The sequence below is a fragment of the Pelodiscus sinensis genome, chromosome 13 (genome assembly GCF_052426305.1).
Source record: "Pelodiscus sinensis isolate ZL-2025 chromosome 13, ASM5242630v1, whole genome shotgun sequence".
In the NCBI taxonomy this organism is placed as follows: domain Eukaryota; kingdom Metazoa; phylum Chordata; order Testudines; family Trionychidae; genus Pelodiscus; species Pelodiscus sinensis.
The window spans coordinates 39,139,108-39,150,009 of NC_143064.1; the positions used below are offsets into that span (position 1 = coordinate 39,139,108).

Here is a 10,902-nt window from a genome sequence, read left to right on the forward strand (position 1 = left end):
GTCCTCCCAGTGCTCCAGGACGATGCGGTCCCACCAGTCGGTGCTGGTGTCCAGACGCCAGATGCGGCGGGGTACGCCGGTGCCAGGGCACCGCCGCGGCTCCTCCACGGCCCCCAGGGCGGCCAGGCGAAGAGGCAGGGGGCTGACGTTCACCAGGTGGTGCCAGGCAGCCTCGAGCCATTGCTGGCAGGCTTGCAGCAGCAAGTCCAGAACATGCACCAGAAGGTGCAGGGTGAGCCGTGGCTCCATGTTGCCACCTGCGGCGGCCCCCCCGAAGGGAAACACCGACACAGACGGGCACAGAGACCAACGCTTTGCTGTCCCTCAGCGAGGTTGGCAAGCAAGCAGGAAAAGCTGAGAACCGGCTGTCCAGGGGGGTCCCTTTAAGCTCGAGCCTCAGATAGCCTCAGACAGCAGCCACACAACGCAACTACTGACCTGATGCCCTGCCAGAACCGGTTTCAGCTGCCCTTAAATGCCCCCCTGCGTCCAATCAGTGTGGACGCGCTAGTTCGAATTAGCAAAACGCTAATTCGAACTAGTTTTTAGTTCTAGAAGCGTTAGTTTGAATTAGCTTAGTTCGAATTAACTAATTCGAACTAAGTTCGTTCGAATTAGTGCTGTAGTGAAGACCTACCCTAGGTTACTGCCCTCATCCAGTAGGGGTCCCACACTCTCTCTGAGCACCTTCTTGCTAACATGCCCGTAGAAACCTTTCTTGTTATCCTTCATATCCCATGCGTGTTGCAATTCCAATTGCCCTTTTGCCTTCCTGATAACTTCCCTGCATTTTGAGCTATACATTTATACTCCTCCCTAGTCATCTGTCCAAGTTTCCACTTTTCGTAAGCTTCCTTTTTGTGCTTAAGTTCACCAAGGATTTCCCTGGTGAGCCAATCCAGTCTCCTACCATATTTGCTTCTCTTGCTACGCACTGGAATGGTTTCTTTCTGTGCCTTCAATAAGGCTTCTTTAAAATACTGCCAGCTCTCCTGGGTTCCTCTCCCCTTCATGTTAGCATCCGAGTGGATTCTGCCCATGAGGTCTCTGAGGGAGTCAAAGTCTGCTTTTCTGAAGTTCAAGGTGTGTATTTTACTACTCTCTTTTCTTCCTTTAGTCAGGATCCTGAAATCTACTGTCTTTCCAGGTTGTCACCCATCTCTACTTCCCCTATTAGCTCCTCCCTGTTTGTGAGCAGCAGGTCAAGCTGCGCACAGCCTCCTGCAGCACTTGTACCAAGAAGCTATCCCCAACATTCTCCAAAAACTTCCTGGATTGTCTGTGTACTGCCGTATTGGTCTCCCAACAGATGTCAGGGTGATTAAAGTCCCCCATGAGAACCAGAGCCTGCGATCTGGAAACTTCTCTCAGTTGTCCGAAGAAAGCCTCATCTACCTCATCCACTTGAGGTAGGGCCAAGTATTTCCTGATTTATGCCTGACTTGGTCGCTAGTGAAAATGCCTTGTTCTTCCTAGTTCTTGTCCAGGAGGAAGCTTGCTTTACTTCTAAAGAAGTATGATTAGGTATCCATTACATCAGTAAGCTTATTTTCAGCCAGATCTGGCTTATGTCTCCAGAAGTCAAAAGGCATTGGCTACTTCTAAAGTCTCTGGCAGTTTTTGGGAAATGAAATCCCAAACATATGAAGGGCACATTTCAGATACCAATATTACACCTCAACACCAATGGCAATCAAATAAATCTTCATACAGGGTGAAACAAACATCTCAAGGCTGTCATTGGACTTTGGCTATCAAATCCAACTTGTTAGATGTTGTAACCATCATTTATTAGAGTGCACTCTAATTAAAGTAAATGAAAAAGCATGACAAAGTGACAGTGTTAACTTAATGACCCAGAGCCAAATTATTTAAAACTTGTTTGAAGTTTAACTTAATTGCTATAGATAGAATATGGAAGAAAATAAAGACTATGGAAATTCTGAATGCCCGGCAGCATAAACTTTGGGATCTTTCTTTGAGTATGAAGTTAATTTGATATTCACATAAATATCATTGATTATAATTAATCTATTTGCTATTTAAGTGAATTACAGCCTTCATGGAAAAATGGCATTTATGATCTCCAAACAAGTCAGCATCTTGTCATGTTTAATAGTGTATAAAAGCCACACGCACACACACATCATCATCTCAATTGCAGATAGTGGTTTTGACCAGTTTTTTAATTTAGTGAAATCAAATGTGGCCTTACCAGGATATATACAAGTGGAGCAATGAGACACTCAGGAGGGTCAGTCCTAAAAGGCATTCCATCTTTAAGTTTTGATTTGCAATGATAGCCTTTGCATTAAAATGAAAACAATTCAATCAACAGAATCTTCACAGGGGTCAATATCTTAGAACAACATTTACCCTGCACAATAAGTCTTCCTCAGTTTATTGCATACTGAAATTAAATTTTAGGAGATCCTTCGGGTTGGTCATGGAACCCTAAGCCAGCTGATTTTTACCTGGTTTGGGGTTTCATTAAGTAAGTTTTGCAGAGCCCTAATAGATAAATAAATATGAAACTTTTACCAACTATATAAAATAGGAACAGGAGGTGGAAAGGTTACTGCTTGACATCCCAAGTCCAAAATCAGAAATGTGACTATTTTAGGCTTCCTATATAATTCAGGAGAATGCCAGTTTGAAATTAGCCTTAATATATGCAATAAGAGGCAGTGTCACATACTTAAATTTTTGATGCTTTATGGCACCATGAGATTATTTGAGACAGAATCACATATGCCTTTTAATTATTTTACAATGTCAGAGTTGTGATAGTGGAATAAAGAAATCTGCAGCATATGCAGCAGCAAATTTGAAGCCTTGTGTAATACAAAACGAAAACTTAACCAGCCAAGGCATTTCTGGTTATGTTCTTTCTGTGTTGTGCTGCAGGGGAACTAGCACACACAGCAAGTCCATCTATGGATGAAGAATTCTGCTAATTGGTAGGAGATTAGTCTTGGTAGTGATTTTTTGACATTCTTCTAAAACAGTTTGGAGTTCTCCGCACCAGCTGGCTAAATTATGTCTGAGCAGTTCTGCTGCATCCATACAACTGATTTTGAAGTACAGCTACATTCCGAGTATGCATGAGCAAATGTTCAAGTGCTAAATAGACTATTAGCACTACAAAATTATTTCAAAATATATTTTAAGTATATATTTAAATAAACCTTTTACATAAAATTAAAAGTGCATACATGTATACAAATAATCAAGAACTGTCTTTTTTTCACATAAAAAGGTAAAAAGACACACACAAAATGCCTCTTAACATACTGTTATGAGCTGAATTATTTTTTTAAGTTAGGAAAATTAGGCCAAACGGCTTTGTAATTACCCTACCTATTATGTATAATGGGGGGGGCTCACAACTGTTGGTGGTGATTTCACACACCATGTGTGTCACTGGACTTAACTCCTCTGAATGAATCGCTTACCATGTTAAAAGTGAAAAATAGAGTAATGGAGTTCCAGCATTAATTCTAAACACTTATGGGATAAGCTATTCTGGAGGAGAAAATTCAGAAAAAAAGAGTAACTGTGTCACTTGAGTTTTTCAACCTCACTTCCATCTTCATCACTTAGGCTACACGCTTCTTAAGAAAGAAGCTTTTCCAGACGAGATCTTCCGGAAAAACTTTTTTTGAAAGAGAGCATCTACACAGCAAAAGCACAACGAAAAAGTGTTCTGCTTTTTTGAAAGATAGCGTCCACACTGATTGGACACTATCTCACGTATAAGGCCACCCAGAATCAGTTCAGGCAGGGCATTAGGTCACCTGTTGCTTCCAAGTGCGGTTGCCTAAGCCAAGCTGAGAGACACGCTTAAAGGGACCCTTCCTGGACAGCCATTTCTCTGCTTCTGCTGTGTGCTTGCCTCTCCGAGGGACAGTAAAGCTTTAGCAGTGCATGCTTTGGTTGCCCAGCTTTTGGACGCCACAGCATTATTCTTCTTGTCATGGAGCCGAAGCTGCCCTTGGGAATGAGCACGTGCCACTGTGCATTGTGGGGGATGCAGCCTACCCCCTCACGCTGTGGCTTATGAAACCATGTACCGGCCACCTGGACCCCAGCAGGGACCAATTCAATGCCTACCTCAGCCAGGCTAGTATGCAGGTGGAATGCGCCTTCGGGTGCCTCAAGGCATGGTTCAGTGCCTCCTGACCCGCCTTGACATGGGGGTAAACAAGCTCCCTGAGGTCGTCTCAGCATGTTGTGTCCTCTACAACATCGTGGAGAGGAAGGAGGAGGCCTTCCTAAGACTGTGGGGGGAACAGGCCGGCCACTAAGGGAGGGTCTTTGAGCAGCAGCAGACACCTGCCATCTGCCAGGCCCATCAGTTGGTGGTGTGCATCCAGGAGGCCCTGACGGAGAGTTTCTCTCAAGGACCCCAGTAGCTCTCCCCAGAGCCTCCCTATTAGGAGCCTGTGCCTTGCTCCACTATCCCTTTGCCACCACAACCCCTCCCTTTGCCCCGTCCCTGACCTCAGAATAAACACACCTGTTCTGATTTCAGCATAACAAACTTTGTATTTGTCTTTCAATAAAAAAAAAAAAAAAACTGGGGAGGAAGGAGCCTGAGAACCTAAAGGGGGGAGGGAGGAGGAGGCTCAGGGCTGGGAGTGGTATGAGGGGCGGCTGGAAGCGCCACCTCTGGTCTGGGGACCTCAGCATACTTGGGGTTGGGTGGGGCCTTTGACATCAGGGAGATGGACAGGAGGAGGGGCTGGAGCAGGGTTAGGAATGGCAAGGAGGCCGGGGAAGGGAGCATAGGCATCACTTGGGGACAGGGGGAGGGGGCATAGGCATAGCACAGCGGGCAAGAGGATGGGAGACAGGAACACTGACAGCAGCCAGTTGTGCCATTATTTGACACATGATGGCACACATGTTTTTTCCCTGACACATGAGCTGGTCCTACATGCGGGTCCTCCACTCAGTGTCCTCCTGGACCTTCTGTGCCAGGGTCTGCTGCATGTCATGCAGGACACTCAAGATGCAGCCTCAGGAGGTCCTCATGGACCCTCATGTGCTTTCGGGTCCCCTGGGGTCGGGTGGGTGCCTCTGTTGGCATGGATCACCCCTCAGCGATGGCTGGTCTGGCTATGGAGAATAAAGAGGGAGAGATGGTCAGTCATCCATGCAGACAGACACTGTCCCTGAGGACATGCCCTCTTCTGTGAGCAGCAAGCAACAGTCCTTGGGCCAGCGGACAGGGTTGTCCTGAGAGTAAGGCCATATGTAACCTGCATAGCAGGCCCTGCAGTGCCAGGGGACCATGATTCCTGCTTCCCCACCCCAACCCACCCCCCCCCACCCCACCCACTGACAACCATGCACGGGAAGTGTCTGGCCATCGTGGGATCCCATAGGTGGGAGAGGGGCCTGGAGCAACCTGGCTTTCCGTGTGGCCCACACACAGACCTGTGCCTGGCATGCCCGTGTGATGTGTGCAACATTCCTCAGCCTGTGTGGGGTTGTGCATGTGCCCTTGTGCCCAGCCTGCTTCCAGAGGTGACTGGTGGTGGAAGGGCATCCTCCCCAGGGGTCAGATGTGTGTGTGGTCTCCCCTGAGCCTGTGAGCAGGATCCTGGGGGTGCTCTGGAGCTGCCTCCTGAGGCTGCGTGGCACACACTACTGCTGCATGTGGTTCCATGAGCATGAACTGCAGCACAATGTCCTGGGCAAACAGGCCAAGCAACATTCACATCCCATCTGCTCTGCACCCACCTCCCCTGCCCTGTGTGTGTGGAAAACTGAGAGCACTCACCCGATGATCCTTCCCTGCCCTCAGAGGATGCCTGTGACATGCTGTGGCCCAAGAGTACCGGTCCAGGCTCAGTGTCACGGTTCTGACCATGTCCTTCTCCGCCTTCCCCTCCTATCCCTCCTCCTCCTCCTCCACAACCTTTGGGCAGGTGATGGCGGGTGTCTCGATGCCGGAGTCGACCACCACAGCTGTGGAAAGTGCTTCGCCATCCCGCAGGATCTGGTGCAGCTCCTACTAATAGGAGCAGGAGTGGGGTCCTGCCCCGGAGAACGAGCTTCACTCTGTGGCCCTCACATAGCCCTGGTAGAGTTCCTTGACTTTACTCTGTACCTGTTCTAAAGTCCGGGGGTGGGGGTTCCCACTCCACCAGGACCTCAGCCATGCTCCCATAGATTTTGGCACCAGGAGCAGAGATCCTGTAGGGCCTTCCCTTCTCCCCACAACTTGAGGAGGGGCAGGATCTACGCTCCAGGATCTAGGAGGGTGCACATGGCTTGCTACCCCTGGCTGGGTCCTGGGAGCCCTGGTGCTCTTCCCTGTTAGGGCCAGGAGGGTCTTGAGGGGCTTGTGGCTTGGTCATAGCTCTGATTCTGGGTGGCAGGGAGACCCACCCAGTAAGGTGCTGCTCTAATGCCGGCTTCCTGCCACAAGGCGTGTCCCGGGTGCCTGCAACTTTAAGAGGTTCCAGGAGACAGGAACTATAGAGTTCTGATTACTTTGGATGGAGTGGCAACCAGGGCACCTGTGTTATTTCCTGGAGGCCTCTTCTTTTAAAAAAAACCCCTCTTTTCCTCTTCCACCCACACCTTTTTCCGAAAAAGCTCCTTTGGAAAAAGACTTCTTCCTCATAGAAAGTGATTTACCATTGTCAGAAAAACTCTATTCTTTCAACTTTCTGTCAAAAGTACGTATAACCACCAACAGGCGGATTTGAACCTTGGACCTCTGAAGTGGAGTATGAGAGCCTCTACCCTCTGAGCTAAAAGACAGCTGGTTCCCAGCCCATGCTGTAGAGATCTCTTGGCCTTAACTGTTGCTGTGGTCTAAGTGCCACTGCATGGTAACCACATTAGGGGTGTGTCTAAACTACACGGCTCCATCGACGGAGCCATGTAGATTAGGCTGATCGGCAAAGGGAAATGAAGCCACGATTTAAATAATTGCGGCTTCATTTAAATTTAAATGGCTGCCGCGCTGAGCCGACAAACAGCTGATCAGCTGTTTGTCGGCTCAGCGCGCTAGTCTGGACGCTCCCGCGGCAACCTGAAAGCCCTTTATCGACCTCCTTGTTATGCCTTGTAGGATGAGGTTTACTGGAGAGGTCAATAAAGGGCTTTCATGTCAGCAGGGGAGCGTCCAGACTAGTGCGCTGAGCCGACAAACAGCTGATCAGCTGTTTGTCAGCTCAGCGCGGCAGCCATTTAAATTTAAATGAAGCCACGATTATTTAAATCGCGGCTTCATTTCCCTTTGCCAAACAAACAAATCTACATGGCTTTGTCGACGGAGCCATGTAGTTTAGACATATCCTAGGTGTGTGGATTACAAACACACTGTGGACGTAAATGTAGTTTTTTCAGAAAAACAGCCATTTTTATTGAAAAACCCTGCTGTGTAGACAAACCCCTATGCTATGTCTACACAATAACCTCATGCTCAAAAACATATGCAAATGAGGCAAAGCATGGAATATCGCCACACTTCATTTGCATAATTAATGAGGCTCTGTTTTTGTGCAAGAGGCTTTTGCGCAAGAGCCGTTCTTCCATGTTTTTTTCTAGTTCTTGCAAAAGAGGAGTTTTTTGCTAAAAAAAGGGGCTATATAGACTCCTTGCCTCTTGTGCAAAAACATTAATTATTCAAATGAGGCATGGTGATATTTCATGCTTCACCTCATTTGCATATTTTTTGCGCAAAATGTGGGCAGCATAAACATAGCCTTAGTGTCTATCACTCTACTTGCTCAGTCATGTGCACCTTCCTTCCTCCTCCTTTCACCATTATCTATCCCACTTTGTATCCCAGCACTTTTTCCTCTCCAGTGCTTGAATTTTATTCTTCTCTCACTCAACACCAAATCTGCTGCCTTGCGAAAGTGATTGGACTCCTAAATCACAGACTCATAGAATCCTAAGACAGGTCATTGAATCCATCTCCCTGCCCAAAGCAGGACCAACCCTAACTAAGTCATCCCAAACAGAGCTCTCTCAAGCAGGGATTAAAAACCTCTAGGGATGAAGTTTCTACCACCTCCCTAGGTAACCCTCCAGTACTTCACCACCCTCCTAGTGAAACAGATTTTCCTAATATCCAACCTAGATCTCCCCCACTGCAACTTAAGACCATTGTTCCTCATTCTGTCATCCGTTGTCACTGAGAACAGCCTCTCCCATCCTCCTTGGATCCCCCCTTCAGGAAGTTGAAGGCTGCTATCAAATCCCCCCTCACTGTTCTCTTCTGCAGACTACATAAACCCAAATCCCTCAGCCTGTACCTCGTACCTGGCACCAGCACATCACCCTTCAGAAACTGGACTTTAGTCACTTTCCCCCTGGTATCAGTGCTCAGGCAGAACAGAGCACCTGGAGATCACAATACAGGAGTAAGAGATTAGAGGAAGTATGCAGTAGTCTGCTTTGGGTAGGAAACAGAGATGTGGTATTCCTAAAATTCCTTTCACACCTACAACTTGTTGAACTTAATTGTAAACACTATAAAGAGACAAATAAACAAATAAATTAGCAAATCCTTCTCACACTTTTCCTCTTGAACGTATTTGTTATATATAGGCTGGTCAGATTTATTTTAGGAAGAGAGATTAATATTGTTTGTCAAAATACCCTCTTCATGATTTGTTTTAAGCATTTTTCTTGTTTCATCAATTTAAATTTTGACAGTTATGGGAAATTGTGAGGGAGGTCAGACAATAATTGTTTAATGACTGTATAAGTTGAAACTCTAGGGTTGTGTCTACATTGGCATCCCTTTCCGGAAAAGGGATGCTAATGAGACACTTTGGAATTGCAAATCCGTGGGGGATTTAAATATCCCCCGCGGCATTTGCATTTACATGGCTGCCGCTTTTTTCCGGCTTGGGGTTTTTGCCGGAGAAAAGCGCCAGTGTAGACGCGATTTTCCGGAAAATAAGCCCTTTTCTGGGAGATCCTTTAGGGTATGTCTACACTACCACCCTAGTTCGAACGAGCGAGTAGAGTGGCAGTGTAGATATACCCTTATTCCTACTTGAAAGTGGAACGAGGTGTACCGGTAGTTCGGAATAGGAAGCCTAATCCGAACTACCTAGTTCATGCCGCGTGTAGCCGCGGGCACGGAGTCCGAACTAGCAGACATTTCAAAATGGCGGTGCCCAGCAATATGCAAATGAAGCCCGGGAAATTCAAATCCCGGGCTTCATTTGCAACTCCGGTTGCCTACATTAACCACCCTAGTTCGAACTAGGGTGGTAGTGTAGACATACCCTTAGAGATAATGGGAACAGAATCAAGTACCATATTCTCAAGGCTAATTGAGCATTGCTTTGCTTTGTGAAGCAAAAATATTAGTATTTGTAGATTATTTGGGAAGTTGTACAGTGCTAGTCCCATCAATGTCATTATTTGAACCATGAAAAAAAATGGCTCGGAAATCTGAAATATTGGAATTTTACCCCTTTAAAATGTCAGAGTTTCTGGGGCAGATCCTCAGCTGTCATCACTCAATATAGCTAAACTGAAGTGAAAGGAGCTACACCAATTTACAACAGTGATGACCTGGCCCTCCATAAAGAACGAGGAATTTTCTACAAATTTCTATGCTTCGGTGAAATTTTCCTCAAAGTTGTCCAGTCTCCCATTGATCTACACTGCTTTAGCTATATTGAAGTTGCTGGAGTAACACTGCTCTATGCTCACTTAGGATCTGATCCAACTTCTTTTCCCATTATTTGAGAAAATGTTAATAGAATTTTGTGAGGCATTTTCAAGGCACAACAGATTATTTGTTTTTAATCACATGGTATTTATTTGGAGCAGCTGGTGGTTAGCTCCATCCTTGCACAGTCAAACCAGCAGCTCCAGCAATACCCCAAAGTCATATTTTATAGTGTCATCACACATGCCCTTCTTAAATCAGTGAGCTCCATTTAACTCTCTGAACTGACTAACCATTTTGGGAAGCATATTTTTTCTGTTCTCCTTTCAGATATTTTGTAGACAACACACTTCCTGCGCTGAGTGTCTTATTGTTAGAACTGAAAATAAAAACATGATAACTTAATAACATGCTGAGGCAGCAGAGAAAAAAGCAAACTCAAAGTAATATTGGAAAACAATTTAGTGATTATTTTTCCTTTCAGAGTTTCAACGCAAATAGGAAATACTTACCTTCTGAAGGTTCCATATTCTTTCTGGTCTTTTTCTTGCTCTTTAAGTCAACAGTAATCATGGAAAGCAGAGGATTTGATTTTTAAAGAACTTCCAAAACCTGAAGCCTTCTGTGTTTACACAAAACTGTGACAGCACCAGCTTCCTACAGAACATGGTATCTGAAGCCTGATCTAGAAGGACAAGCTCTCCAATTCAGACTCCTTTCCCATTCCCACAGCCTCTCTACTGTCTGCTAATGTGGCGTAGTGGGGGTACTGTCTGCTCTGTAACCCGGGGTTCCCCTGTGCTGTGATGTGTGATTCCCACTAACTCACCCACATGTGTATTGGCCCAGACACCTAGGCCCAGATTGAGCAGAAAACAAGTCTCTTCCCAGAGGGAGAGACAAAGGAAGGGAGGTGGAGAGGCCACCTGGATGGGGGACAGGGTCTGGGAGCGACGCAGTTTCTGGCTGGGAACCTGAAGGGAACAGACTAAGCGGAGTGCTGAGGGTTGAGGGGGCGATGGATCCCCTAGCCCAAGGGATCTGAGGCACCCTGGCCCTGACTCCTGTAACCGCATCACATCTGTGCTGTGCTATATCCTGGAGAAGCAATAAACCCTCTCTATTCTACTGGCTGGGGAAGTCTGTTCTGGCTGCTATGGGGGGGCAGGATCAGGGGGAACCCCAATGCGCTGTCAAAACTAATAAGGATGTCAGGGCCTATATGTATGTGATCTGACCTTGTG

The 10,902-nt window shown here is 46.6% G+C and overlaps 1 pseudogene; it reads right to left on the minus strand.

The window, feature by feature from the left end:
- The window catches only part of LOC149523666 (uncharacterized), a 31,391-nt pseudogene extending 21,160 nt beyond the window's left edge, over window positions 1-10,231 (minus strand).
- Between the last annotated feature and the right edge of the window lie 671 nt (window positions 10,232-10,902).